Source organism: Agelaius tricolor, unplaced genomic scaffold (assembly GCF_023055355.1).
Source record: "Agelaius tricolor isolate 1412-34295 unplaced genomic scaffold, bAgeTri1.0.p SCAF_15, whole genome shotgun sequence".
In the NCBI taxonomy this organism is placed as follows: Eukaryota; Metazoa; Chordata; class Aves; order Passeriformes; family Icteridae; genus Agelaius; species Agelaius tricolor.
Window position 1 is genome coordinate 11,143,457 of NW_027269275.1, and position 26,225 is coordinate 11,169,681.

At 37.5% G+C, this 26,225-nt stretch overlaps 1 protein-coding gene across 1 annotated transcript in view; it reads left to right on the forward strand.

Annotated features, from left to right (window-relative positions):
* Positions 1-26,225, forward strand: part of FTO (FTO alpha-ketoglutarate dependent dioxygenase) — a 228,811-nt gene that overhangs the window by 71,720 nt on the left and 130,866 nt on the right. The gene's annotated exons all lie outside the window — the stretch shown is intronic.

Consider the following 26,225-nt stretch of genomic DNA (forward strand, 5'->3'; position numbering starts at 1 on the left):
TCCTCACTATTTTTATACTCTTAGATGGATACAATTGTGTGTTCTAAATACCTGCACTTGCATGTAAAATGCCATGAGTTCTCTGCTACAGTTTAAGGCATAAATGTATATACCACAATCACCAGAAATCAAATTTGTTCTCCCAAAACCTAGAATAACAGCAGATCTTTGTATTAATAGTGTGTTTATCGAGGCTTATTATTTGTTGTGGAAATAATGATGTTGTAGTATTGAGCTGTAGTTTTACCTGTCTCATTATTCTTTGCAAAGTCTTTCACAAGGGCATGGAGTGACAGGAAGAGGGGGAATGTTTTAAACTGATGGAGGGCAGTTTAATTTGGATATTAGGAAGAAATTGTTTACTGTGAGGCTGTCAAGGCCCTGGCACAGGGTGCCCAGAGAAGCTGTGGCTGCCCCATCCCAGGAAGTGTTCAGGACCAGGTTGGACAGGGCTTGGAGCAACCTGGGATTGTGGAAGGTGTCCCTGCCCATGGCAGGGGGGGTTGGAACTAAATTATCTTTAAGGTACCTTCCAACCCAGAAGATTCTATGATATGCTTTAATGTTCTCAGAAATATATTTCCTAGGAGAAAAACTTAATAAAAGACCATATTTGAAGACTGGGAATAGTATTTCTTGAAAAGAAATTAATCTGTATTTTTAGGATTTGTTATATGCTATATAGAAATTGATTAATTATTACCAATATTTAAAATTATTTCTAGTTCTTATTTATTCAGTCCTAGAAGTGATCAGATACAGAGCTTATGCATTTGCATTTGTGTATATATGTTTATGGACATGCTACACAGAAAAAAAAGGATTTGGTTTGATTTTAAAGCTGTGAATTACAGTGGTTTGGCAGGAATAATTTGTACTGTGATTGTTATAAACTAGGGTAAGTTGTGATTTTGAATGAAAGTGAAAGCGAATGGCAGTATGACTAAAATGTCACCATCTACATTGCTGTATTTTTTTTAATACAGCTAGTGTTGCTAAATGTGGTTTTATTGCTATTGTATTTTAGTGGCTCTGTAACCACTATAAAATAGAACACAGCTGCTTTGCTTTCCAAGTGGCTTTGGTAGGCAAAGGAGGTGACGTCTGCTGGAAAGCTGCTCTTGCTGCCCTGATAGCTCTTCTCTCCTCTCTGACCATCAGTCCTTCTAATTCCCAACAAGATCATGGGTGAATAGTGTTTTTGTAATGTGTTCTTTAACAGTTACTTCATCTTTGCTCAAAACTGCAGCTTTCATTTTATACATAAAGAAATATAACTTGGCTTCAGAAGTTGCCATGGAGAGCGCTATGCCCTGATGAATTAGGTGCTGATTCTTTTACTGACCCTCTATTTAACTTGTGCAAGTAACTTAGGTGTGGTTTTCAAAATCAGTCTGGCAATCAAAACATTGAGGTCTAACTTTGGTTTTAGATTGCAGACAATTTCTGATCTTAAATTCCTCCTCAATTAAATGAGGCAATGATTTTTTCTGTATCTGACAATTACTTATTGGCTATTTCCTAGGGAGAGGACATCCTGGATTTGAAGGAAACCAACAAATTTCTGCCTCCCCATATCATGATTGCAAAGTGTAGATGGGGCCACATAGGAGCTTTTATTATTTTTTATTATTTTTTGTTAGATGGGCAAATTCTGTCTGTTTAAGAAAGAACTTACTGTGTTTTGGCTGACCCTGATTGTCTCCTGGCAGCTCCCAGGTCTTGTTCTCATGAGCTTTTGTGTGAGTCTTTTTTGCACTTTCTGTTTGTCACTACACATGCTTCTGCTTAATGATCCTGAAGCTGTACATATAATAATGTTTACTATTCTGCAGTAGGAAGATAATTACTGGCTTTTCTCAGATGTTACAAGTGAACATCAGATTTTGGCAGTTTTCCTTGGACTGCTAGTCAATCTGAACTCTATATAATTTTCACAACAAAGGCACTAATATAAAGTTTAAATGTAGCAAATATTTTAAATTATTCTAGTAAAATAATGTGGTTGTTTATCACAATCAGAGTAGTTTTCACAGCACTCATTCTGAATTTCTATAATAGAGCAGAGCAATGAAGGGGGTGGTGAATCAGGCTGGATTGTTGCTGGGGGACAGGAATGGCAGCAGTGGAGCTGTGCTGGAGATGAATCCAGCTCTGTGCTTAGCATGCAATGATCCACAAAGTGCACTGTTAATAGCTGGGAACAGTGCATCAGTTCATGTTGTCTAGCTGCCTAGGGATCAATATCATTGTGTAATAAACTGAAGTGATTATTTTTATGTGTCTGTGTATATATGTATGCATATACACACTGCTAATAATTACATTTTAGCTCCATCTTCAAGCTGTGTCCTACATGCTAATGGATTAGAGCTTCACCAGCTAGCTGGAAGGTCAATTGTTTTGTGATGTTGTGGTGGGACTCAGCTTGGATAACTGAATTATAAGACTTTTTTACATGGCAGAGTAAGTTAACTCATTGTGATCCTTTTGGTTTCCTTCTGTCCAATGTCATGCTTCCATTTCATGAAAAAGAAGTTTTTGTGCTGAAATAATTTGCAGTAGTAGGACCACAGAATTCACTCTTTTGCTCAGAAGTAATGATCGGTTGTGTTGCTGATGAACAATAGAAATTATTTTAAGATCAGCCTGTACAAACCAGTTGATGCTGATGCTGTGTAGTACCACACAGAGATTGTACTCTTCAGGCTCCTATGAGGTGATAGAAAATCTGAAAATCAGCAGAGCCTTACATTTCTTCATGTCTTCTCTTATGGGGAAGGGGAAAGAGCATGATGGTGGTGCATGTCCAGTGGTAATACATCTATCCCCAGGAAGCAGGGCTGAGGCAGGATGAAATCAGTTCTGTATTGCATTATGTAGGTGCTCAAAGCAAAGACCAATACAAATCCTGACTGGGTCCTAGTCCAAAATGTTATGATGCTTCTGAAAGGATTAAAAATAAACAGAATTTAGATTATTAATATTTCTCACTTTCAAAGGTCTCCTCCTGTAGGTGTTTTCCTCATTAATGCAGCATTACAGGGACTGGTGCTGTCCCTCAGAGGAAGGACAGCAGAGAAAGGAGAGGCTGCCATGCAGGTACACTTGTACAGTCAAGGCTCTTCAAAACATTTTTCCATTACTGATCTTTTGTTGGTTTTCATGTAGGATGTACTTGATACACATACTTATAAAATATTTATACATTCGTGGGCCAATTCCACTGGTGGTTGTTATGCTAAAGGAATTGTGAATTTGCAGTAATTACTGGGGAGAGGAAAAGATGGGGAAGACACCAGATGAACCAGTCTTGAAAACGCTTAAAATTTGTGGAGATGTTGAACAAAATAAAAAAGTCTCACTGGCTCCTTTAAGAAATCCTAATGTTAAAAAACTTGATAACAGGGCTGTTTTCTCAAGTTTTTTCTTTGCTTTTCATCTTCTACATTTTCTTCTTTAATGTAAAATACTGTAATTGAATCACAGCATTAGCTGGCTTTTCCCAACAAAACAGCAGATTTAGGCTCTTTGCTGCTAGTTTCAAAAGTAATATGTATGGAGAGAGAGCACGAAGACAAAAATTGAGCACATAGATGTATAATCCCAAAGGAATAAACTGACTTCTACTAGACAAGCTGAAAGCTGATTAAAATATTTTTCATCCTTTGGGTATGCAACAGCTTTTGATGATGGAGAGTGTATTAATATTCAGCTTAGCTGCTTGTCGACACTGCAGACAGGTCCCAGGAAAGTCTCTGATACTGACCAGGTTTTCTCACTCTACCAGAAATCTTTATGAGACACAGAGCAGCAGCCTTGTACCAGGAAAAGCCAAGATAAGAATACTGCTATGTCTTTATTTTAGAAATTGCTTTTAGAGATTTTTAAAGGATTGAAATTTTTAAAGAATTCTTTTAATGATATAAATGCATTTAAATACAACAAAGTAGAAAGATTATTCTTAATTATTTTAAAATAAAGCTGCTGTAATCTAGTCAATTTTCAATTTGTCTGAGTTGTTTGTTAACTTACAAAGATCCAAGTAATAATGTCAATGATCAGGATTTTTGGAGAATGTGTTCCCACTTAAATTATTTTATAAGTCACATCTGAGGTGGTGGGGTACTGTTCTCTTAACTTTTTCTATTCCCTTGTAATGTAAAACCTACCTTCCAGACAAGAATGAGATGTAAACAGCTACTTTATCAGCTGATACTTCTTCTGTTCTTTTGTTGGCATGCTGACATATAGGGTGTTTGCTTTTTCCCCTTCCACAGTGACTAAATATATACACTATCTCTGGAAAACATGTCATAGGCTGTGCGAGGTGCCTTTAGGATGGCTCCAGGGCCAAATACTTCCTGTAGTAGGTGAAAGAGCATGGCTTAATCAGCTTAGTTAGCTTAATTAAGCTGTGCTTTTTCTCATGGTACAGCTTTAAAGTGTATTTCATTTAGAAACTGTATTTCATAGGTGTGGAAATTCTGTGGGATTTTATAGTGGGCTTGAAAAAGATAAGATTTGCTACTTGTTCTGCAATGGGAGGAAGTGAAGAAGAGGAGTGTGTACTTTTTCCTGAAGATTTAAAGGGCAAATTCTAATGCAGTTTACATTGTAAATGCTTCTCAAACTGAGAAAGTCTACTCTTCTTTTAATCCCCATCTAAGTTTAAGGTTTTTGTACATGGCAAGAGTTGTCCATTTTCATCCCAACCTTGGCTTGCCTGCTGGTAGATGTGTCACCAGATTCCATGACTGTACACTATTTTATTGTCTTTGAAAGAAGTAAACTAAGGCAGTGTGATTGGGAGAATGTGGATCTTTTCTCCACTGGTCTTTGAGTCTCAGCAGAAAATACTATTACATATTAAAGTAGTTTGAACTCAGTTGTTCTTTCTTGAGATGAGTTGCTCTTTCTATTCTTCATGAGGTACTCCATGTTGGGGAAAAGTTCTGGTTTTCCTCTTGGGGCAAACACTGGCATCCTAGTGGAACCCTCCTATGTGGATAGAAGAGATTGATTAGCAAGGCACAGCTGGAAACAGTAAGTGCTGAGTGAGTTCCACTCACCAGCTCATTGGCTTCACCTGCCTGGGTAATGTTACTTATTTACTTACCTCTGCAGGTTTCTGGAACAGTGAGGGGTGGGGGAGAAGCAATCAGGGAAGCAGCTGCAGCTGCCAAGGGAAGGGTGCCAGTGCAAACAGGGGCAGAGGTTTGGGAGCCTTCTCTTGGCAGAATGGCAGGACTGGGGCAAGGTGAGTGAGGACCCCTGGGACAGCAGCCCTGGAGTCAGTGCAGAACTGCTTCCAACCTTGAACCTGCCTGTGTGGGTGGAAAGGACCTTTGGGTATAGTGGGAATAGAAAACAAGCTTGGCATGAAAAGCTTTGGAGGTTGAGAAAAAGCAGGAAAGGATGGCAAAGGCTCTCAGGCAAAAAGGAGTGGTGTGGTTTGAGAGAAAATAGGAGGGAGAGGCTTTGCAAGTGGGAAGTGGTTATGGGGAAGATGGCAGAAGATAGAGGTGTAGCTGTGTGTCTTCTTCAAAACCAAATACTGTGGGTAGTGATTTCTTTCATTTTTTTCTCACCCATCCCTTTAAAAACTTAGTGTTTTGATAGAATTCTCTTAATTGATACCTCTGTGCTTTAATAATACTGCATTTAAAATAAGGGAGAGATAATCAAATAAGGGAGAAATAATCTTGTTTAAGCAAGAAATAGTTATGTTGAATGCAGAAAACTAAAGTATGTTGGAAAGTATTTACTTTTGATTCCACATACATAAAATTATTCAGAAAAAAAGGAGATTATATATGCATAGTTTTTTTTTTTTAATTTAAAGAATGCATATAATGGTTAAGGCTTGTGAATTTTTTGTACGTTTATATGGCACATGGATGCATATATATATATATATATATTTATGTATATACAGCCATGTGCATGCATGGAGAGTAAAATATTTGCCTATTTAGGTACTAAGCTCCTCTCCATAATGCTTGAAGTTGCAGAATCTCTCTTAACTGATACAATGTGTTAAGTTTCTTATATTAGGACTTCTCATCCCACTGCTTGGGCATAGTTCTATAATAGACTTTAGTGTTTCTTGATTATATGGGGTGTTATAATTTCTTGATGACTGGTTATGTTATTTATAATACAGAGGGTGTTAATCCTTTGGTGATTAACACTCTATTTGAATTACCAGAGGTCAAAGGTACATTCTTTTATTTGGAGTTTGGGTTTTTTCAGTGTTTTTTCCTTTGATTTTTTTTTCTAAAGGTTGTTTCTTTCTCTGTTTTTTTCTGAAAATCATTTTGAGACAATTTGGGGTGAGGAGAGAAGAGGAGCATGCTTCTTCTTTAAGGACCCAAGTCTTTTGGAGCTGTTTAGAGGCATTAGAACATAAGTTCTCTGTGCATTGAACAGCTCCTCCAGAAATCCTCCATTTAAAAGTAATGAAAATCTCATAATCAGAAAAAAAATTCATAGTAAAAAGCACATGGAAGAAGATTTTCCCTAGTTAAGCCTGTGAAAAGGTAGATACCTACCTGTGTCTCATTCTAAGCCTTTTTAGAAAGATTTATTAAAGATTGTAAATGTGTGTACATATATATATATATATATATATTTGTGTATGTATACATATAAACACACACTTTATGAGGTATAAATATATATGGCTGTCATTTCAGGTGATGTGGAGATATTGCAGAGATTCTTGTCCAGCTGCCAGCTGTATCCCAGTCATTGTGGTTTCAGAATTGAGGAGCTATACTGAAAGCCTTCAGTTCTTTCAAAGGCTGTGTCTGTGCAGAAGTTACCCTTGCCCTAATATTTCAGTCCTTTTTCAAAATACCATAGGGGTTTTTGTGTTTTTCTCAGCTGTGTTCTTTGAAGTGCTGGAGCTGACTGAGAGGGAAGCACCAAAGGATTTTTGCTGTTTTGTTTTTCGCACATTTCTGGGGTTGTGTGACCATTCCCACAGCTCCAGCAGAATTCAGTTATGTGTCCAGGTGTGCTGAGTTGCTGTGTCCTACTGCCAGTGTACACCAAAATACTGTGACATTGCCTTTGCTCCCTTCTGGAAAGGTGACCATTCCTTGATTGCAAATCTGAGGTACATGTTCCACCTGGAAATTTCTTCAGGCTGTGGTCATTTCACCTACTCCAAATCTGGAAAAGTGTGGGCATGATGGAAGACCTGAAAGAGTTCCCTCACTGGTGTTTGTCCACTCCAAAACTTTTCTGGTAGTACCTGAAACTGCAAAAGCCCAGTTAGAGGATAATTATGTTGGTGCAGCATAGCCCTCTGTAGTGTTTAGGACTTGCCTGTAAACAAAGAAGATGGTCAAAGAGCCAAGGAAACACTAAATAAAGTTAGCAAGCCAAAACCAGGAGAGTGGCTCATCTGGTTGGGGCAATGTTCTGAGCCTGTAGATTGTTCTCAGCACAAATGATGCCACTCTTGGAAGCTGTATCAGGGTATGATAAACCTCCCTCTGCCTTTTCCAGTAGAAGCATAACTGCTCCTGCCTTGCTGCTTTAAGAAAATTCAGCATCAGACTAGTCTGAACAAATGTTAGCAGTGTCTCCTTTGCAGAGCTGGGACCTGAGTTCACTGGTGTAAAAAAGCTCAGTTTTAACTCAGTTACCAGAATGGGCTTCCTGCCTGAACTGCTGGATGAAGTCCTGCAGTCTGCCAGAAAGATGAAACATATTGTAGTAATTCTTAAACACTTAACCTAGGTACCAAACCTGTGGGTGTTTTAAAGTTGCTCTACAGCAGATAGGATGATGGTTAAATGAGTGGAAGCACAGAGGCCAGCAGCTCCTGTCTGGCCACTCATTTGATGGTTGTTTCACTGTCTGTGTGTGCTGGGTTTCTCTCTGCTCTGCTGCCTGGTGTTTTGCTCTGAGCTCAGTGAGGTGCTAAGATTAGCTGGTTTGTTTTTGTCATAATCTTTCATGTTTGCTGTGACGGATAGGTGAGAAAGTAGTATTTGTTCTGCTCCAGCATGCAAGGAATCCAGCTCAGACACTGAGGGCAATTGGTTCCTATGTTGTGGGATAAAAAGCAGACATGCTAAAATTTTAGGGGTACTTTTTTCCTGTACATGCTCCAGGGGGAATGCTGCACACTGCACTGTGGCTTCCTACATGATTTCTCTGTTATAAGATTGCTAAAGTGCTGACTGCCATTCAACTGCTGGCCTGTGGTTAGTGGAAATACTAAATACTGCACTGGCTTCATTCCTTGTGCCTTTAATGTTTCACTTCCATTTTAATAGTTTCATTTATGCTTAGAAACGTTGGTTTTTTTCCTACTTTTGTGAGTAGTCTGGCACCACAAAATGTATTGAAAGCATTTGAAGTAGTTCAGTAGGAGGCAGAATTAAAGGTCAAAGTGGTTTTGTGAGCAGAGCAAGAAACTGGGAGGAAATTAGTTGCAGAAAAGAGGGAGTAACAATAATCAAGTGAGAGAAACAGGAATAAATATAATGGAAGTATAAAGAGTCTTGGAAGTGCAAAGGATGCTAGGGTTAAAAGAACTGAAGGTGCTAATATGATCTGAATTTTCATCTCTTGAACTTGGCTGCGGCATTTAATAGCGTCTTGCTCTGGGGATATTAAATATGTAAACTACTAATATAAATGATACAATTAATTGGAAATGCGAGTTCTGTGTGAACGTATAATTTCACTGTATATGTCACAAAACTATTTTTTTGTCTGCTGACATAGTCCTGAATCAGCTTTCTTGAAGGAGTGGTTATGTTATGGCCTCACAGTAGCAGAACATTGAGCTTGAAAGTCTGCAGATAGAACATTTGCAATAGTGTGTATGTGTGAAAGTGATGAACTGCCTGATTAAAACCAGAATATGTTTTTACTGAAAATTGTTATTGGTTTTGTGTAAATCCATTTTTAATACTAAAAAAAGAAAAAAAAAAGGCATAGGGGAAGGAAATAAATTAGTGGCTGGCAAGCGAGACTGAAAGAACAGAGAAATAAAGGTGAGAATAATAACCAGCTTACTAAATAAGGTTTGCTCCATGAAAGATGGAGAAAGTTGTTTGCTGATTTAGCTGGTATAGCTAGAACAATGTACTTAGCTGTTTTCATAGTGAAGATTATGTTCTGTACAAATATGTAGTACATTAGAATTTTGGTAGTCCTGTTTCAAAGTTTGCTGAAATATTTTGAATTCCTTCTTACGTTTATCACAAACAACCATTTATTTTCTTGGGTTGAACCATAAATATTTGTAGAAGTGCTGTAATCTTTTTTAAAAAAACTAGAAAATTTGCATAATGGGCTTAATTAAGTAACACAACTTACAAGTGAGGCTAAGAATCTGTTTCCTGTGATTCTCTTTTTTGGTGACTTGTTCCATAATCAGAATTTATACAATTAAATTCATTACTGGACATTCAAATTAAAGACATGAATATATGTTATATTGTTACATTACTATACATTAAAATATGTTTAGAGATTTACATCAGAAATATTAATTATATCCTGTTTTCATTTTACACCTACTTCTGCCTTACATTTGTATTAACCCAGTCAATAAGCATATATAAACCATGTCAACTTTTGCTGTTTTATTGCATTTTTGCTGTTTAATTGCATTTTTCAAATAAATTTTAATCAAAAAATATTTTGCTGCTGATTTGCACCATACGTCTCCTAAATCTCAGACACCACTGGGGTCAGAAGATAGCAGATAGTCTATGCAGTGTTTGAGCTGGTACTCCAGTTCCTGGTTTCCTGAGGATAAATGTGATTGCTCCAATATAAATGTTTTAGATCACAGTGACAGCTGTGGAAATTAAACATAGCCAGCAAAATCTATTTTCTGTCTAGCTAAGTAAAGGAGAGGACAGATGAAAAAATTCCCTGGGCAAATGAATTCTTATGAACAGTGATGAATCTTTTCCCTTTGCTATATTAATTTTATTGTATTGTTAGAAAAAAAAAATCTAGCTTGTGTTTCTGTGTGTGTTTTTCATATTCAAGTTCACCATATTGAAGTGAGAAATTTAGAATATCTCTTCTAGACCATGTTGTAGCACACTTTTCTAACCATAGGGAAAAGTTAGCCTTTAGGATAGTTTACAGAGAGTTGCAATGGTTTCTGAATGGAATAGGCTTTAAAATTCTGTGGAAATCTGGGGTGAAAAACTTAAAATTTCCCAGGAATTTCCTTTCTCCTAATTGATTATGAGCAATATGTTTTCAGAAGCTTTGCCATATCTTGACATAAGTTTTGACACCTGCTTCAGGGGCGACTGTCATGCAGAAAAATGTAGAATTTTCTCATATAGGCTACACAGCAGGTTGGGCACTGAGGAAGAGTTAGAGAGAGATTGCCAAAGAGTAACCCTTTGAGTCATTTTCATCACTGGTTTATTTTCTACCTGCTCATGGTCCTGGCCTCTAGCTCTGGAGGATTCCTCTTCCCTTCCAGTGAAACTGCTCAGCCTTAACCCATGGCTGGAGTCCACTGTTTGCACTCAGAGGACACAAAACAGCTCTGCCTTTTCAGGTGCTTCTTTCAGCTGGGACTTGGTGCTGTTGTTAATAAGCTTACACTCCTCTTCTCTGGGCCAATTCTGTCTTGTTTCCACAGCTGCTTCTTAAGTAACTCCCTCTAGCAGAGTATGCTTTGTAGAAAGTCACCATTAGAAGCAATTTGATAGTCCTTTTTGTGAACTATACCAGTCACTGGATATTTCTGTTTGGGCTGAAAAGTCAAAATGAACTATGGAGTGCGCAGTTGTTGCATTGTGATTTAATTTTTTCTTTGCTGAGGTGGAAGAGTTAATGTAGGTTATAGCTCAGAAGTGAGGCTATGGGACATTATTTGTATTTTGTTTTTTAATTAGTGTATTGTGACCCTTAAGATGTACAGGCTTTTTTTTTTTTTTTTTTTTTTGATCGGGAAGAAAAGCAGCTCTCTTTAAAAAGTTTATTGCAAAGTAAATGGCTAAAATGGAGCTGCAGTTACTTGAAAGAGACAAATATACATTCATTATTTCCTGAGTATGTTGTTTTTACGGGAAAGCAAAGGAAGCAATGGCTGGGTGTCATTAAGGAGTAGCTCGTGGAAAGCGGTGAAATGAGCAATGAGACTTGTAAAGTGTCATGAAAACTGAAACACCAGGGTACAAAGTACTGCTTATCCTCCCAGATATGGATACCATATGGCAACATGAAGGGAAATAGAGAGTAGGAGACAAGAATCCTATTATTCTCACACTTTCATTTGCTTGCTATTTGCTTTGGGCAAATGACTAAAGTTGGGCCTGAACCTTCTTCTGGCACAGTATTTATTGACAAGACACCTGCCTTCCCTCTCAGATTCCTTGAAGTTTCTTTGGTGTAATTCCAGCTTTGGCACTTCTGATTATAAATTTATTGTTGTTTTTCCTATAGAGTTGAAATAATCTCTTATTGACTGTTCCTAAGTTAAAATCTATATTAATTTTCTGGTAGGATATCCCTTTCTTCTCTTTCAGCATTTCACTTATTTTCCTTAAGAAAGACAATGTGTTGTGGTGGGTTCTTGCTATCCTTGAAATCTCTGCCTCTTCCTTTTTTTCTTTATCTCCAGGTCGCTATTTCTGCACAACTTTCTGCATCTCTCTTTTATGTATCTTTGGAATAAAATGGGCTGATTGGGAGTGGTTGGAAAGATGTGGAAAGGGTTTAACTTCTGGAAAGATAGTTGTGTGATGCATGTACCTTTGGGATGGCACAGAGGAGAGGAGTTTTTATCAGCTCTCCGGAGGCTGACACAGCTCTGGGAAAATTCTGTCACCTCCTCCCTCACCCATTTTCTCCTTTCCACCTCCTGAGTACACACCTGTCTACCACCCAGTATTTGCTTCGTTTATAACAGTTTCACAGCAGTTTCATATTTCTCTGAAATTAACAGAACTTCTTTAAATATTGTTAGACTAAGTCCTACTAATATACAGTACAGTTATCTTCACTGTAAGAGTTGCTTAAAATGACAATTCTGACAAGTTTCACCTTTGCTCTTCTGACTTTGTGTCTGTCAAACTATAATTGAGAATTTCTGATGATGTCCCCCAAAGTTAATGGCTGGTAGACAAAACCAAAGCCAAAAGCCTTGCAAGACCAGGGAAAGCATGCTTGCCCACTCTTTAATGTTGTGTAGACAGAAACTTTCACCTATTTTGCCTCATACCATCTGGGGGGATCATTGATGTATTTGGCTTTGCCTTCACCCAGGGCTGTGGGAATGAGCAGCTGTTTGACTGTGTTGCAGCAAGAAAATGTGACTTTAAGAGCAGGTTCTTTTGTCATGGCAATGGGTGCTATGTCAAGAAAGAACAAGAAAAGCTGCTCAGAAAGGTTGTATGGGAGGTCAAGAAAATTGTGCAAAACTCAACAGATGTTACAAAGGGAGCCCCTGATATCTAAGGTTTATGCTTTTTTTGTTGTAATTCTGAAAATGAAGGCTTCGTGTGTCATATCAGACTGTTGTGGGCATGAAGTGGTGAAGTTACAGATAATAAATTACTACTCTTTCTCCTGAAGCTATATAACCTAATTCTCCTAATTTTAACACCACAAGGAAATGCAGTTTAGTGCTTCTCTATGCTTTGGAGTTTAGTGCAAATGTTTGAACTTTCCTGTGGTCTAGGAAAGCTGGCATTTTAAGAAGTATTTCATAGTTGCATAGGTTACCATTACAGTATTATAATGACTTTGCAGTGCTTTGTTCAATAGAACACTAGCCCATTTGTGGGGGAAAAATGTCCAAAGGACATCCTAACTTCTGTTCTCTGCAGAAGTGTTTGATATGACACAGCATTAAGGGATAGAATCAACCCCATACATTCTCAATTTCAGAAAGAGGGGGGAAAAAACTGAAATACGAAGCTATTCCCACTAGAAATGTTGTAAATCTTACAAAATATATAAGCTTTCCTCTTGAACATACATCAAAGGCATAAAACTTGGGAGATTAAAATATGTTTTTAATCTTAGTTTGATGAGCAAAACTTTCACTGTAATATTTATTATGAGAGGCTCTACTTGTGTTGCCTCTTCCCTTTGTTCTGTTTATATATGACTTCCTTTCTTCCAAAAATGTAGGAAGTATCGTTTTCACAAAGCTGAAGGATATTGCAATGGTTTGTTCATTTAAGCTGAATTGCAGGCCCACGTGGCAGACACAAACTTTTCTTTTATTGTCCTGGGTCCCAGAGGACAAGCAATGCTTTCTGATGGCTTCCCATGAATGCCTTTCATTTGTGGAGGAGTTTCAGTGGCTTATGCTGACTGTACAAAGATCAAACAGGCAGGAAAATTGTGGTTTTATGAAACTTAGCCAAGATCTTTGTTATTTTCTCAGAAGCTTTTCCTCTCTAACCCTATTTTTAAGGACAATATTAGGACAATTAGTTTTAGCAACTGTAGGGAAAAAAAGATTGTTCTATGATTTTCTCTTTAAAATTTAAGTATTTTCTTGGTTATTAGAAAATTTGTAGACACGTTTAAAGAAACTACTGACCATAATTACATTCTGTCTTTATTGCATTTGGAATCAATGGTATCCAAAATTAAGCTTAAAAAAATGTTGTGGCTGTTTGGTCCTGCAATTTGATCTATTTTGGGCCACTGCGCCTGCCGAGTTTTGCTGAAATCACTCAGTTGGGGTTTTTTTTTGCCTGGGTACAAAGGTCTGTCAAACAGATTTGATTGTGATTTGACCTGTCAAAGTCTCATTTGTTTCAAGAACAGTGTTTTTTCTCTCAACAGGTTCTCTTAGCATTCATTACAGAGATTTCCTTTTTGCTCAGCTGTTGGCAAGCTTAAGTATTGGAAAGAGATGTGCAGACCACAACGTCTTTTTAACTGCAGCAATGGCATGTTTTGCCAGCAATACATAATTTTCACTGTGTTACTCATATAAAACCTCATGTTTTTCATACAAATTCAGTTTTTGTTGAAGGATTACTTTAATAAAACTAAAATGTCCTAAGTTTCTGAAGTGAAACCTGTAGCATCTTTAGGGGTCAGCCGTAGCTGTAACTTGAACAGCTGTACAACATGCATCCTAGATTGTTTTTAATTGTCTTCCCTTTCTCTAACAGCAGTAATTCTTGTTTATATTGTCAAGAACCTTTCCACCGAGCACAAGAGCACCATACTTTAAGGTCACATGCTTAACCCCACTACGGGGTTACAATGTAAATGGGCCCCCTTTGTTTTCATTAATGTGTGAGGGGTGGGTGCAAGGCAAGGCTGTTCACAAGGCTTAAATAACTTATTGTAAAAGTGTCCTAAAGAAAGCATATTTTGTCTCCATACCACAGTTGTTTAGCATTACTCTTGTGCATCCAACCGACAGCCAGTTTGGCAATGGATTTTGTGTGCCATTTTGTTCTTTTGACCTGTGATACTTTTTTTTTCTTTTCTCTTTTTTTTTTAACCGAGCTAATGGATTCACCTCAAATAATACAAAATGAAGAAGCTTTTGCTCCTTCTGTTCCTGATAGCCTGAAAAGTAGTAAACAAAGCTGGAACTGCTCTTTTCCACCCCAAACCCTTTACATAACAATTTGCCAGCTACTGTTTCTGTGTTGATGAATAGGTTTAAAATTAAGACTTTCTAAAAATGTCAAATAGTATTCTCAGTGCTTTTAATCAGTTAAAAATTAACAAAGTGTTGCCTTTTGAAATGGCTTGAGGAGTTTGAAGTTTTTTCCTACCTTTCACCAATGAAATATATCGAAAGAAGGAAGAAATATATCGAAATATTACAGGTTGTTTTGATTATCTACAATTTGCCCTGAGACCCAGGATTTCACATGATTTCAAACCCAGTGATGATGGTAATTTTTGGCTGTCACTTTTAGTTGGTTTTTTAGGCCAAAATAACTTCCAAAAAGTTGAAGTCATGCTTTTAATTGTTGAACAGGGTCATAAATGGAGCCATTTGGGGGGGGATATCTCACTTTTTTCTCAGGATGTAAACTCTTCCATATGAACTTAAGTTCATAGTATTTGGTTGTTCTGTTTTAAATGGAAACCCTATAAGAAGTTTTCACAAATGTTTCTTAAAATACTCCTTTTCCTCCTAATGACTGCTATGCTCTTGTGCTTTTGGCAGAGACATTTTGTCTTGGGTTTTAATTTTCTTACAGTTCATCTCTAGCAAGAGCAACTTAATGAATCTACTGATCTCTCTAGTATGGCAATAACTGATTTGACTAGTTGTAAACAGGATGAAATCTGGCAACCTTAAAATATTATGTAGAGCTCAAGAACATAGTAGTATTTTGATATTTAAGGAGTTCTTTTAATAAATATTTAAGAAAAATTTTCTTGAAACAAAAAGAAAAGTATAGCATTTAAGATGGCAGTAAATATGAGTCTTTGAACATGCAGTCTTGACAGAGTTGCTGTTGAACAGGAAAAAAATAGTCAATATTGTTAAAAAGCAGTCCATATCCTAATGAAAATGTTTTAGCTTTTTTTTTCCTAGAGGAATGTAGTTATTCCTGAAGATTGATTTGGTACACATAAAAAGATTGCATAATGACATCCTAAATAAAAAATTAAAGAGCGGAAAAAAAATAAAGAACACCGACTCCGGAATTCAAATGCTGGGCAGAGACACCAGTCTATCAAATGACATGTTTTCCTCTTTAGGAAGAGAAATATTTTTTATTAATAACTTTATTAATTTAACATTAATAGTTCAGGTGATTGTTTGCCTAGGCTGTACCTCTAGCGTGTGCTCTGAAGTGTGGTTTGCCCTGTAGCTCATGGTAAAGCAGAAGGTGAAGCAGGCAGACAGTGACAGAACATGGAGATTTTTAGAGCTCTGGCACAGCTTGTCATGATGGATTTTAACGGTGGAGGATTTTGTATGAGAGAACACAGGTCAAAGCCTTCTCCACAAACTGCTATTTTTCATTTTTTGCAGCAGCCCAGGAGACACAAAAGCTTTTTTGGGCTGGTGGAGAACATGTCCTTTGTGGCATGTCCTCAGTACATGTCTGTTAAGGATGCTCAGGCAGTTTGTGTTGATGCATCCTTGACATTGCTTTTTTAGCAGTGGATTAAGGGTTCCTGCTGGAAGAGTGCAGAGGTGATTAGGCAGCCACCTTTGACCTCTCTCTTAAGTTGGACTTTGCAGCTGAACTTGAGAACCCATATCTTGTTTCACGTGCCTGTAGAAGGAAGAGTTGGTGAGTGCTGAGGCAGGAGCTGGGAATGTTGTGGTGCAGGGTAACAGAATGCGCTGTTAAGGAGTGCCTGAGCTGTAACAGCATTGTCTGTTTTCCAAATTATATTGTTATAATTTGTGAGCACATCATGCAAATGTCAACTCTGTTGAGTTGCCAGAATCTGCAGCATGTGATTTTTGTTTCAGAGAGAAATCAGTGTGCATAGGTTTGTGTATGTTTGATCTGGTGATCACACTGTTTGTCTTCTTTGTTTGGCACATGAATCAGGTTACTAAAGTTTATTTTCCCTGATTGAATGCTGTCATATTAATGAAAATTGTCTGCATAATTTATTTTTGATGTAGTGAAATTTTCAAATAGTTGGGCATTCAATCTTATTCTTCAGTGATGTTTTACTGGAACACAGCTCAATCAGACTAATCAATAGCTGCCTTCAGTTGGCATTAACAGCCTTATCAAGTGTAGCTTTTGCAGATACACTGCATTCAGAAGAGAGATAAATAGCAATATATGTTAGTGAGCTCCTGGCAGAATGGAAGTTGGCAGCTGAGGATGAGAACCTCAGTGGGAGTTGATGTGTCCTTGGAAGGGGTGAGGTGTGCCTGAGTGTTCCTTGGGTTCATGCTCCAGATCCATGCTGCTGCCCTGAAATTAACTGGAATGTGATTAAACAGTAACTCTGGGTGTTTGGTATCCTGGTGTGAATACAATACAGCAAACATAGGTTTACACGTATAAGATTAGATGGAGTTTTAATATTCTTTAGTTTAGGAGGACCTGTGGTTTGTGTATTTTTTTTATTTTCTTAATTCTGGAAAATAAAAGTGTAGTTTTCTTTTGAGCCTACAGGATGTAAAGTTTGATCTAACTTATTAACTATAGTTCAACATTGTAATTTTGCAATTATCTTTTTTCTTGTAACATTTGTGTTGTCTTTATGTACTAGTAAGATATAATCCCCTTTATAACTTGTAATAGAAAATTAGTGTCCATATATAAGGGGCATATATATATATTACAGGTTTATGTAGTTTTATGCTCTAATTAGTCAGAATGACATGTGCAAAACTTTATTCATGAACATGCTCTGAATGCAAGAGAATTAAGAGTAAGTACTTGCCTTGCTCTTTCAGGAGGAATCTCTATTTAGTGTGAGTACTGAATTCAAACTAGTGATGGTACATATTTTGGGCAACTGTTTGAAGTAAGTTAAGTCAGTAGACTTTTCTGTTTGCTCTCCTTTGTCAGCTCCACCATTTTTAAAATTTGGTAGTACATTGCATTGGTTGTACATTTTACACTGCACATAATCAGCATTTTCATGGCCTGGACGTGAAGTACCTAGGCCATGGTTTGATGTCAAATATAGTTATGGGCTGTAACTAAACTGGAGGAGAATGGGGCACTGAAATCAGCCTAGTTTTCTGTTGAGGAATGAGGATCATAGCTTCCAAAAAAGTGTATTTCCTAATGCTGTTGTCATCAACTACTAGCAATGTCTGGTGTTGTTCTCCTTGCTGCTTGGCCATGTCATATTCCCCATACATTAAATACATGCAGTGTAGCAGGCTCTGGTTTTGTTTTATTTCCTGTGTTCTTCCCAGCAGTGTGCTCTCAGTTCTCTTTCTGTCTGTTTTGCCATGACAGCTGGTATCACTACTGCACTTAAATGATTATGAATTTTAAATCTTCACAATGGTGTGCTGTGGTGCCACTGGGGGTAATGAAGTTGTTACTTGAGCCAAGTGTGACAAAACCTCATTTTTGAAAAAGCATGGTGAGAATCCCATTCTCACAGGGATATGCACAGACCTGGTGCCTTTAGTGCTGTGAGGATGGTATTGAACCCCTTATGTCGTTTGAAGATATGATTCAGCTGTATGTGGTTATCTTGCATATGTACTAAATTGCTATTCTGCTGTGGCATGTGTCTTAGACAAAGCATGCCCACAGGCACTTCTGGACATGTGGCTTGCTGTTACATTTGATTGTGGCTTGCAGCTTCTTCATTCTGCAGTGTTTAACCCATTCTGTAACTTGACTTTCTGTTTTAAATTATTTTAATAAAACTAATGACACTGGAAATACACTTCAAATTTCTGCACCACTATATTTTAGACAGTGTGTTAAAAGGTATTGTGACTAAGGCAGTAAGTAGCTTGATGGCAACAGGTAGTGGCTTCAGTGATGGGAGGAAAATGCTATATTCTAGGCTTTTCCATACTAAATAGATATTGAGATGGGCTGTTCAAGAAAATCAGTAATGTGACATATAATTAAACACTAAAAAATAAAAATATAATCATGATTTCAGACACTAGCATTCACTGCTCTCCATTTATCTTTGTAGCTTGTGTGTGTTTAAAATTGTTTTTGGTGACTATTACTGTTACCTTTAGAGATTCCAGTTTGCATTTTGAGTCCTACAAAGAGCACAGATTTAGTTCAGAGATTTTGGTAGAAGTTTGCATCGATAAATACTTTAAAAGAAGCTGGTACGTGGTTTAGAGTATTAGGGCTTCAGTATAAATTAGATGAGTCAAAGCAATGCCTCACGTCTTGAATTATTTCATTAGAATCAGTAAAATTATATGAGGATTTAATTTGAACTACAGTTCATTTCAGTGCCTGTGAGATAGTATTACCTACTTCTGGCTTTGAAGCCCATCATATTTTCCTCTCATCTCTCCTCCACCCCAAATTATTCATAATAGTTGATGATGTTAATTTTGAGATGCTAAGAAAATTACTGGGTACTCTTTTGAGTTCTTCTGAATGCATAAAATAATTTGTTGTATAATTCTTCAGCGCTTATTAGTACTGCACATAATTGTTGATGATGAAAATTCAGAGTGCTGGCTGAGTGAGCATGTGCAGGTTGTACTCAGTGTGATTCAGCACTGCAAAATCTAAGCTGTCCAGAGTGCAGATTAGCCAAGTGAGTCTTGTAGTGCATCTTAGCTCAACTGATTTCAGCAATAGCAGATAATCACTGAAGCATACACTGCTGTGCAGTCCTTCAGAACTCAAGTGTTTGGTGTAGCTACTGTTTGCATGTGACCAAGATGGAAAAAGGGAGGTGTATACAAAGGAGTGAATTATAACAAAGAACACTTTCTGCTTCAGTTCTTGTTCAGAAAACATATGTTCAACCATGCAGGCAACAGTTGGGGTAAAGACACTGTAGGTTTGGAAACAAAAGGCGTGTTCTTTTCTTGCATTCACAATGTTCTCAAACATATTCACTTGTTAGGGACTGGCCTGTCAGCTGGATCTTCTTGCAAGTGTGATTTCTTTTTCCTGACTTCTTTCAAAAGCTTTTTCCCCGCAATGTTTTACACTTCATATAATCCACTATGCATGCTAGGCCTGCCTAGTCTTTGTGCTATTGATGATTCAGAGGTGGAGGGGCCATGCTCTGGGAGAATGTGGCTGTAGGGTAACCTTTCAGTCACCCATACATCTGAAGATGCTAAGCCACTCTTATTCCAAGTATCTTAAGTGGTTTGGTTGCTCTTCCATGGTGAAGATATAAGCCACCATGGTGAGGTGGCTTATACTTCACCTTTCGAACACTGCCAAACCAATTAATGCAGCAAAAATACTTGAAAGTGTTGATCTTTTTACATTTTTTAGTTTGTAACTACATATTGAAAATCTCACAGAGACTCATCATAACTGCTTAAATCATCCAGTAAAAATAATTTTTTTTTTCTCTCAATTGGAAATTCATTCAGTTGTGGCATGCCAGAGTAACCAAAAATTACTTGGGCATTACTTCTGTTTGGATTCCTTTTTCCTAAATATACGGTTCAGGACCCTGGTATAAATATTCTTATATAGGCATAAAAGTATTGCTTGTTTCCAAATTAGCTCAACCTGGTTTAATTTATGACTTTTAAACTCATATAGCTAGAAAATGTACTGCTTTAGCTCCACAGGTATAGATAAATGGAACAACTTTCTAGTGCAGACAAAACCTGCAGTTTCTTTGGAAATGTCGAAGTGATCTACTCGCTGTAGGTTTTTCTAGGTCAAACTACTCATCTATCAAGTCAGGTATTCATCCTTTGTTGTCAGCAGTGAATACCTCAAAGCCAGGCAGGGCTGCCTACATTTTAATGCATGTCGACTTGTATACAGAGCTTAAGCATATGTCTGACTTTAAGCATTCTGCTCTATAATTGGGTTATGTACATGTTTAGTTTTGATGTGCACCACTGAATATAATGGTAGGGGAGAATGTATAATCTTTGTGGCGATGGTTTCACACCAGCAACTGGAGTTTCCATTCCTTTTATGCTACAGAAATGACGTTTCTTTTGTAAAATTCTCTATTCTTTATATTTTATTTAAAACCACACGTAAGGTTTGTCTTAAACCCCGTGATGTTATGTTGAAAGTTCTCAATCAATAACCAGAACAGTTAGGGAGTTTTGTGTTGGCTTGCAGATTATTCATGTGTTTTGTTGGAGTATTAATAGTGTTATCTGAATTCTCAGCCTGGGAAATTACCACTGATGAATGTCCAATGATTAGAATTTCCCATATAAGACGCTTCAGACCATGAGGATTATTTACTCAACTAGAAAATCCTTTAGACAAGAAAACTCCATGTAAATATTTTCTATTGGAAGGTGCCAGCAAATGCATCCTTGCCAACGTACGTCAAAACTGCCAGAAGATCTGTGAGGATGGGGATTAACTTTTTAGCACTGTCATCCTAAGAGCTTTGACAGGGAAACATTATTTAAATGTTTTTTCTTTGACTGCATATGACTGAAAAGATGTTAACAGTAGATAAAACTAATATAGAGCAGTTAATGATACTGACATATATTCCAAGTCTGCACCTTTTTCTTTTCTTGAGGTCTATGTCAGAAATCCTTTAGAATGCTACAGCTTTAAAATAAATTGTCCTTCCTTCTCAAATGAAATTTGATGATTTGTCTCCAGTCTGATAAAAGAAAGCACATGCTAGTATATTGTTTCTTTTGAGGAATTTTTTGTTTTGTTTTATAGGCTCCTTAAAAATAAATTGTTTTAGATGTTGCAGTGACTTCTCTGAATCTCAGAAAGAAAATAGTTAATAATAATTTATTTTCTTTCAGTTCCTATGAGCCTATCTTCATTGCACAGTTTGCATATAACAGCTAGTAAGAGTAGAATGTACTGAACCTTAAACAAATCCATTAGGATCACCATGGCAAGAAACTGGGAAAATGGCAGGAAAAACGAACAATGATTTTGTAAACCCTCCAAAGGTCAGAAAAAGGCTTTCAGTAAGTATGCAGAGGCTAGAAATCAAATCCCATTTCCTATCATAAGAAACCAGTTGTTGTAGCAGCAGTGGTTAATGTACTGTATGTGAAAGATTTAAGACTAGTTGGAAAGCTTTGCTTCTGTTTTATTAGGCTGCTATTGAAAAGCCAACAGCATAACTTCAACTAGGTGCTTTGAGATTTCTTAATGGGCTGTCAAGGGCAAGACACCAGGTCTGTGCTATACTAGCTCTTTCCTGTACATTAAAACAACAGGGGCCAAATGATCATATACAGAAGTATGAATTACTTGATGCTTTCTCTGTTCCATATGGTCAGCCATGTCTTTGGCAATTAATCATGTACAGAATCAGTTGAGTGCTCTCTGAAGCATTGAAGTCAACATTTAGTTGTACCTGTGCCAGTGGGGGCAGTGGGGGTTGCGAGTGTAAAATAGCAGGATGAGGAGCTGCTGGCGCCGAAGCCAGAGCAGCTGGCTTCTATAAACAACACTTTTTTCCTCTTTACCTTTTTTTTTTTTTTAACTTTCTTTGACAAACATGACTCATTTTTCAATATCATCCAGAACATGAGGGTTGCTGAGTGAAACTGTGATATCTGGCATAGTGAATTAATAAACAAAAGGCAGAGAATTGGGTTTAATGTGCCCAAATTACCGGGTGATAACTTAAACCATGCTGGCTGTTTCCATTGTATCAATGAACATGGGCACATTTGCTCGTATTTTAAGTAGAAATTTTAAAAGTAGGGAAGAAATGAGCAGGGTTTTGTAATCAATTACTAGCTTTTTTTACACGGAGGAGTTACAACATGTTAAATTAACGTGGCCTAATAGATTTCAGGTTCTTTTTCCCTCCCCTCTAAAAGGGACCATGTTCTAGTTTCATAGAATTTCATCAGGAAACTTCTTTCACTGAAAGCAAATAAAATGAGAAAAATAATAGGGAAAATACAGAATAACATTTTAGCCCTGTTTACAGATTTTTTCCTTTTTTTCCCTTTCTGTATTAGTTATAATTTTTTTAGAGATGAGTGCTATGTTAAAGTACAAGTGGTTGGTAAAGATTCAGAACTTTATCCTATTTAAACTGGTGGTGAGTAAATTAAATCTTAACTTGGAGTGAAAAATCTGATTTGTTGACCCAACAAAGTAAGACCAAGAGGCAAACTGTCCCAAGTGACACTTTAGTTCAGACTGAAGGCTAATTTGTTTGACAGAACACTAAGCTTCATGTCTCCAGTCATACAGTGTTTCTAACCTTACGTCTGACTCCTCATGAGGTCTGTATTGAAGGAAGGAAAAAATCTAGCTTTATAAGATTGAAAATGTACCAGTGTGGGGTTTGGAGTGTTTAGATGTTGGTTTTTCTTGCTTGTCTGTAGGCATGTTGTGATATTCACCCAGGACACACAGTTTAGCAGGCTAGTGGCCTATGGATGTTAAAACAGAGTTTCTTCTGCTGCATATCTAAGGAAAAATATTGTAAACCCATTACAATACCTAGATTGGCTTTGTTATCTAATTTTGTGTGTATATCCTGGGTGAACAGAAAGACTTGGTTATAACAGCTTCTATTCAGTCCTCTGGCACTGATATAGGTTGTCGGTGATAATGAGAGAAATAGGGTGTAGGTCTCTTGAAATCTGATCTTAGAACCTTCCTTTCTTACATAGCCAGAGAAGATGCTCTGATGGCTCTTGCCTGATATGCCTAAGTTTAGTTCTGTTGCTGTACCAGGAAGAAGGCAAAGAGTACAGTTTCCTAAATACTATGTTTAATGTAAAAGGCTGGAGTTGCTGCTGATACATGTGTACATACATACACATATGTGTGTGTGTGTACATAGCTTTAGGCTTTTTGAGAGGTGAGTTGTGTGTTTTTATTACTTGTGCCATTTGGGTTTTACAAGGAAAGCCCTAAATACACTAATAGATCTGTAAGGAGAATTGGGTAAGATTTACTGAAAATAGTGGTAGTATTGCTTATTAAAGAGGTATGCTGGCCAATGAGACAAGGAGTTGCTTCCCACAAGTGATAAGCAATTTGTGTAATCTCCTTGCTTAGGTTGTCCAGGATATGTTTTTTGACAGCTCAGGAAGCAGAAGAAAGAAAGTTTCACCAGTTTGTAAACATTACCACCCTCAAGAATCTCTGTGAACACAAGGATGAGATAAGACAGGCTGTAGGGCTGGTTGCATTGTTTATTTATTCTACTGTCCTGCAGTCCCAAGTGTGCTGAAAACCCCTGAGTCAGTGCTGAGTCCAGTTCAGAATTGTGAAGGCTTCACTCAGCATTGGGCAAAGGGGGCCTCTGCAGGCAATTATCTGTCATTAAAAGAATTGAGACACAAGATCAGATTTTCTTTGATGGGATGTGCAACTGCAGTGATGTTCAAAAGAAGGTCATTCCTGCTCTTTGGAGCAGGGGTTGTATCAGCCGGGTTTCTGATGGGTTTTTATCAGTGTTGATGTGAGGAAATGGCTTTCCCAGCTGATAACATCTTTGACCGAGTTTCTTGAACCCTTGACCTTTATCAGTTGAAGTATATATTGAATCCCCTTGTAAAAAATAAACCCAAAACCAAGTTACATGGAAAAGACAACTTTCAAAGGAACATGCTTTATAATATTATTTACCCAGAATGCTACTTTATTTGTTACAATTCAAGATTTTTATTGCCATTATAAGAATAGCAAGTTATTAAGAAATGCCTCTATAAAAGCTACACATCAAGCCCTGCACTGGCATTCCAGGTGACCTTACTGCCCTTTCAGCACTGTTAGAAAACAAGTAAATCAGTTAAATTGCTATGTATTGTTGTTGTATGTTGCTTAATAATACTATTTCACCCTCCAGGTAGCTGTGACTGTACTCACAGGGCTCAATAAAGAAGCGTTTATGATGTCAGTGTCAAGCTATGTGTTTGACTTGAGCCATGTACATCACCACATAAATGAAAGGTGTTAACAGAAGGCTGGAACAATATAATTATATTCTCAGGAAAAAATAAATTATGTTCAGTTTCTGGAATTATGATGTTTCTGTAGGTGGAGGGGACTTTACTTAATGAAACTCGGGACCAAACTTGCAATTTGACCAGGTCAACAGAATTCATACCATATCACATACAGTGTGACTGTGAATACTTGGAGAAGTGATCACCCATCTCTGACTGATAATACTCCATTGACGTAATCTTTTCATCAGATTTTAACTGAAAATTCTGTAGGACCTCCCAGTTTTCCATGCTCTGCACTTTGTAAATAACTTATTTAGGAGATCTTGATGTTTGTTGCAGCAAATAACTGTACTTTTAACTTTGTGAGGCATGGCATCATTAAACTTGGGACTTTGCTGAAGTTTTGGGGAGAAGCAGACATCTCACCATCACCAGTGGATTTTCCTGTCCCTCTGTGAATCAAATGGCCATCCAAACATGTTGAAAGGCAAATCTTGGTGGACTGTGGCCTTGCTGTATGGCTACAGTCTGATCATCCTATAATACAGGGGTAAACTCTGGTTGTAGCTCTCTTTCAAGTCATGTATGTGATAAATATAAAAGGTAAAGCCTTAGTAGGTGTATTTATTGTGAATGACAAGGAGTGTTAATTTTCACTCCAAAAATTTCTTTAATTTTCCATTAAAGAAAGTACATTAGCTCATGTGAGTGTGTTTCACTTGCTGAAGTCCTCTATCAAATCCTGCTTCAAACTGTGCTGCTGATGGAATTGAGGCTCTAAGGTCAGGATTGTTGAAGTTGGCGGATATTGGAGCTTGTGGAAAAGATGTTGTAGGTCAGTGCAAGGGAAACCCATGTCATGGAATCCTTATCTGAAAATGCTCTCTGGCTTTTTGTTTGCTTTGTAATGTCAAAGCAGGGTCAAGAATGTGATCTGTACAGGCAGTTTTGAACATTTGGGGTTTTTACAAGAAAATGTTCTTTTTGATGTTTAAGTCCCATATGATGGGCTGATGCCTTTTGGTAGGCCAACTGGTAGAGCTGGGAGGTGGGGAGAAAGATGCTTTTTGTTCTTCACTTGTGATGCTGGTGCAATAAAATTATTTTCTGTCTCTGTGAACCCTCATGCTTCTCTCTTGGAATGACCATAGCAGTAACATTGCTACTCCTACTTTACATAGCTTAAGAAATGTATTATCTGTGTGTTATCGTTTCTTGTGGAAAAAAACCAAAAACTTGCCGGAAAGAAGATAGATCTCTGTTTTCACAAACTGGAGATAATAACAATTTCTCTCACAGAATTCCCAGAGGAATTTTAGTTAGGGAGGACAGAATGTAATGGGTATGTTATGTTGAGGAGGAGGCAAAATGCCATGTGTTTTGTTACATTGTTCCAATGAGGCAGGTTGTGCTGGGAATAGGAATTGCAGCTCTTGGTTTTGTCTGGTTGTGTTTTCAAACTCACATGCACAACTTCTCAGGTCAGAAACTTTTTTTTTTTTTTGCCTCCTTTTCTGTGGAAAGAAAACAGGTTTGTGCAAGAATTCCATCTGTTCTGTCATCCTTCCCAAAAACATTTAGATGCTTTGATACATTTGCAGAACATGTGACTGGAGGTTAGAATATAAAAAAAATAATTCCATGTCTCTTGGAGGCTGGTTAAGGTGAAAAAGGCAACATAACATCTTCACTTCAGGAAAAGACTCTTAGTCTCTGCCATGGAGGCACTTCTGCACAT